This window comes from Camellia sinensis, chromosome 8, assembly GCF_055761805.1.
Source record: "Camellia sinensis isolate YWXY chromosome 8, ASM5576180v1, whole genome shotgun sequence".
Lineage (NCBI taxonomy): Eukaryota > Viridiplantae > Streptophyta > Magnoliopsida > Ericales > Theaceae > Camellia > Camellia sinensis.
In genome coordinates this window covers 19,386,986-19,392,985 of record NC_138968.1, presented here as the reverse complement: position 1 = coordinate 19,392,985, position 6,000 = coordinate 19,386,986, and positions in this window count along the sequence as shown.

Below are 6,000 nucleotides of genomic sequence, written 5' to 3'. Positions count from 1 at the left end.
AACAACCCAAAAGGTGAAGAAAGAGATGAGTGCCCAAATACCAAAGTGCTCCAAATCGCCAAATGCTCAGATTAAATGGTAGCCCTTGCCTCACTCTATCTTTTTAATGAAGGATCTAGGGTAGAAACACACCCTAAGTGGATCAAATCTAAGAAAGAAGGTGAGTAGGGAGAGAGAGAAGTCGGACCTAGGGTTTGGAATCAAAAGAAAATGAAAAAGACTGATCAAATCCCACTGCTGTGTATATAAACTGGACAGGCTCGCTCGAGCGAAGACTTGGTCGCTCGAGCGACCAGACACAGAGAAACTACGCTCGAGCCAAGGAAGCCTTGCTCGAGCCAACAACTCAAATGCTCGGTCGAGCGAAAGAAAGCTCGGTCGAGCGAAGAACTCAAACCCTCAGGTCTGAACCCAGACACACGCTCGAGCGAAGGAACTATAACTCGAGCGAAGGATGAACTAACTCGCTCGAGCGAAGAAAAGCTCGCTCGAGCCAAGAATGCACAGCTACAGGTCCAAATCAAACACTACCTCTCGCTCGAGCGAACAACTCCTCGCTCGAGCGAAGAACCAAAAACCTGGACAGCAACTCTTGGTTTCTAAACCCAACCAACCTGAAACAAACCTGCCCAACACATCCTATAATTCCAAATGAGAAAATAAGGAATAACAAGAACAACCATTATACAATGACAGAATCTACGGAACAGTCCGGATACAGTAATTAAATGGGAAAAGACCGGGGTCGCTATAGTATCCCCAACATATCAAATTACCAAAGCTTAGAACAAAACCTATAAAATGGAGTAGGAAATCCCTACCTCAAAGAAAATAACCCGAATGGAGAAGATAGAGATAAATGCCCAAATTCCAATGTGCTCCAAATCACCAAATGTTCAGATTAGAATGAAGCCCAAGCCGCCCTCTATCTTTCTTACAAAGAACTTAAGATGGATTCACACTTGAAGTAGATGAACACCTAAAGAGAAGATGAGTTTTGAGGGAGAGAAGTCGGACCTAGGGTTTAGAACCAAAAAGAATAAGAAAAGACTGATCAAAACCCGCTGCTGCGTATATAAACTGGACAGGCTCGCTCGAGCGAAGATTTGGTCGCTCGAGCGACCAGACACAGAGAAACTACGCTCGAGCCAAGGAAGCCTTGCTCGAGCCAACAACTCAAAAGCTCGCTCGAGCGAAAGAAAGCTCGATCGAGCGAAGAACTCAAACCCTCAGGTCTGCAACAAGACACACGCTCAAGCGAAGGAACTATTGCTCGAGCGAAGGACGAACTAACTCGCTCGAGCGAAGAAAATCTCGCTCGAGCCAAGAATGCATAGCTACAGGTCCAAATCAAACGCAACCTCTCGCTCGAGCGAACAACTCCTCGTTCGAGCGAAGAACCAAAAACCTGGACAGCAACACTTGGTTTCTAAACCCAACCAACCTGAAACAAACCTGCCCAACACATCCTATAATTCCAAATGAGAAAATAAGGGACAACAACAACAATTATACAATGACAGAATCTACGGAACCTAAGTCCGGATACAATAATCAAATGGGAAAAGACCGGGGTCGCTATAAGAATTGATTTGTTTTTTTTTTTTTAATATCAAATTTGATGACAGAAAATTTTGGAGTAAGTGGAGAATTTTTTAAAAAAAAATGAAAAAAAAAATTAATGAAAAATTCGAATAGTTCCTGTCAAATCAAACTTTTTACTTAAATTTAATCAAAATACAAATTAAAAAATACACTCCAAAATACTTAATATTAGTACCCACAAAGTAATTAGATCTCATTTGGTAACATAATTGGGATTAATTTAAATTAAAAAGTTAATAAGACAAAATATTATATCCAAATCATTATTATTTTACCTTTTTTCTCACAAAAAATATAAAAAAAATTAAAAGTTCATCCCAAATTGAACATTTTTAATCAAATTAAAATAATCAAAAACATTAAAAAATAAAGTTAAAAAAGTTCTTTCCATGCGAAAGCTTAGTGTTGTGTACTTCTTGTTAGTTCAAATTAGCAATCTTACAAATCAGAGAATGCAATGGAAACAATTATCTAAATTCTAACACAACAAGAAGACACACTTACAAAAACCAAAAACAAATGGGAAAATCATTACTCAGTGAAGATTGGAAAGAAGAAGAAAAAAAAAAAGAAGCTAAACTTCTCCAGTGCGTGATTAGAGTGTACTGTTGAGTTTATGGAGGCTTATCATGGGTCTTGTTTCAATAATTCGAACTATTCAATGTATAGAACTCGTCAAGTAATTTATCCTTACAAACAATTACGTTGATCAGATATTGATAGCTGCTTGATCGGATCAGATTTATGTCAATGTAAATGTAATTTAAAATAAATTGTTGACAAAAATCTGATCTGATCAAGTAGCTATCGATACCCGATTAACGTGATTTTTTAGAAAGATAAAGTACTCGATAAGTTTTACACATTAAATAGTTCAAATTATCAAATCAGGACTCGTGATGAACCTTAGGAACCTAACAACACTTTTCAATCCACAGTGAACTGGAGACAAGTTGCTTCCCTAACACCCCCCCCAAAAAAAAAATAACACAAATTTAGAGAGGTGTAACTTGTAAAACCCAAGTTATATGTAGAATTATTTTTGGATAAAGTAGTAGTTAAATTAATTTGTATGGGTAATTTAGTAATTTTAAGAAACTAGGTTAATAACCCTTTATGTAAAAGAAGAAAAAAAGAAAAAAAAAGAAAAAGAAAAAGAAAACAGACCTCGTGAAAGCACTGCAGAGGGTTTGGAGGCTGCTGCTAAGGGTTTGAAAAAAAAAAAAAAAAAGAGAAGAGGGAGGGTTCATAGAGTGGTGGTTTTGCTTTATTCATCACTTAGGTAAGATTTATTTTATTATATTCCTATCTATGAATTTAGTATCAATATATCATTAGATGATTTTTTGGGCATATATGATTATATAAATATATTGATATAATCTATGTTGAGGGTGTCGATTTGCCTGACTTTAGAGTGTATTTTTGCATTCTGTTTGGGTGGTTCATATTTTGGGATTGATATGTGACCAGTTAAGGTTAATGGTGGTGTAATTTTGAGATGCAAGTTTGGCCGGTAGTAATTAAAAATTTATATATGTTTATAAACAACAATAGAATAATGTAAGCTTTGAAAAATTGTTCAAGTTGTAGTGGCTCTGTTTCGGTGCTGAGGTTTGGGAATTACTGATTGACTATAGGATTAGCTTTTTCTATCATAAAGAAAAGAATGATGGATGCATTATGGTGATCAATAATAATTGTTTATGTGGTGTAATATTTTATTAGGTTTGTGAGATTGAGGTGGATCTTGGTAATTTGAGATTATTGGGAAATATTATTTCTTTAAGCGTTTGAGGTAAGTAACCCTCTGTCACTGTTGGTTCATTTTTATTCCTATTGAATCGTTTAAAATTATAAATATTTATTTATAGCCATCATGTTCCCTTAAAATAAAATATGGGTCAAGTATAAAACAACATCGAATACTATTATGAAAATTATTTGAATATTTTGTGAAACTAGTCTAAAAATTGTACCAAAGGTTTATTCTGAAAATATCGAATATTTTATTTAAAAGTTGTGTATTGTTTGAATTTTGAACATCACTTTAGTCTGACTATGATTTGGACCCTAGCCAATGGGGGTTATTTATTGGCACAGAACTAGTTTCTTTTGGGGCTTCACCACCGGCCTATGTGTGGTTCTTGGCCTTGTCACGGGCTAAGTGTCCGTAATTACCAAGACTTGGGTTTTGTGAATCGCATCATTGAACCATATGAATATTGAACCATCGATTTGGACAACGAAATTTCTTCGAGTCATCTCATTGTCTTTTCAATTAGAATGTATTGCTACATTGCTTATTTTCAACTATAAAACCATCTTACAAAATAATTGTTTATTTATTAAATTGTAGCAAAAATATATTTATTGGTTATCGACTATTTTTTTTTTTTTTGCATACTTGATCCAGCTAGCAGTGATGGTTGGTTATTTACTGGGTTGTCTAGCGTACCCTTATTTGAATTTTTTTTTTCAGATTCTGAGAAGTAGAGTTGCGCGGGGTTTTTACTTGTGAGAGTAATGAGAGTATAACTATGATTTAAGTACTTGGATTATTATTTTGTTAGTGGATTAAATTAGTGGACTTGGTGGACAATTTCATATAAGAATTATTTATTTTTATGGATTTTGGCATTATGATAATTAAAGATTTAATTTGAGTATTTTACATTATTGGTTTATGTGATTGGACTCTTAGCCTTGCATGCTCACTTAAATGAGTGTATGGTGTTGTCACGGAGCTTAGGGTGTGACAATTTTGTGGTATCTGAGCCAGGTTGTAATTTTAAAGGCTAGTATAGAATAATGGTGAGATTGGATAGATGTAGGGTTGGGAACGCTTATAATTTGGTATAATGTTAATTTTATTTACATGTTATAGGGACTTGAGAATAGAATAAGATGAGGTTTTATTATTGATGCATATAGGTTGCAATGGAACATGATGGGACATTGGCAAATATGGCTAGGAATACACGCTAGGGTCAAACGAATCAACAGATTGGTAATAACAATCGGCGAGGGAATGTGGCTAATAATGGTAGCGGTTCTCAAGCAGTCGGAGGAAATCAGGGGCAAGAGTTGGGACAACATGTCACAACCCAAACCCGCCCCCATAGGTTTAGCGTCGTAACCGGCCAGTAATCCTTGGATTACCAAAGGCCTCTTGACATAAAGACATATAGCTAAGGGCTGCGGAAGCAAAATACAGAATATATACAGTCCATTGAGCTGTGAAAACGTACATGGAACTGAAGACCTTAAAACTTTATATACAAATAAGTGACATCATAGGTACAGTGTTTACATGTCACTATCAGGCACATATAAAAAGGTGAACTTGTTCATAGAGCAAAAGGACCAGTCTTATACATTTATATGGACACAGCCACTAAGCAATCCTTGATCCGGAACCTCCTATTGAGGCACAAAGGTTGGCTGACAAAACTGAAACATAGGCCATCAATTCTGGGCTTGGTCACGTGCCTGCTCACCTACATATATAATATAAATAGTGAGCTAAAGCCCAGTGAATAATAACAGAGTAAAAACTTAAATGAATGATGTCTCCTAACTACAACTGAAACTGAAACTCATATTCATATTCTTATTTTGAGTATATATAGAATTCAGAGTTCATGCTTAGTCTTACATAATACATCCATCAGCGCTGATAGATCACACATAGAATATCTTAAATCATACTTGTCAGTTCTATATAAGAACCTCTGGCCGGGTAAGAATAACTTGTCAGTCCCATGAAGGGACCTCCGGACTGGGAACTTGTAAACTTGTTAGTTCCACTAAAGAACCTCCAGCCGGGCATAGATGGCTTGTCAGTCCCGTAAGGGACCTTCGGACCGGGAACTTGCATATACTTGAATCATAGCATTATGTCATAATTGCTTGTTAGACTTAGACAATCATTCATAGCATAAAACATAACATTTCATAAAACAGTTCTTAATCCGTGAGCAGAAAATAATTTACTTGAACATAACTTTACTAAGTTATTACTCACAGATAATTGGTAGCCCCAACTTGACGGCAAGGTAAGCAATTCACTTATTTCGAAGCGCATGACCTACATAACATGGTAGATTCATACGTTGAATGCACAAGCTCAGATTGTACATAACTTATTTCGCTTATGCTTAGTGTGTTTCTAGCCTGTGACCTCATTATGGAGTCTTAAGCATGGCCCAGGAGTGCCTAGGATGGAATGAGGATGTCCAAATGCACTTGAAAATATTTTTCAAAACTTTTCAAAACTTGCCAAAAACAGGGGTCTTGCTCGAGCGTGGACTTCTTCGCTCGAGTGGGCTTACCGAATGTGAGTTGTCGCTCGAGCGCACACTCCTTCGCTCGAGCGGTCTGCAAATTGTGAAA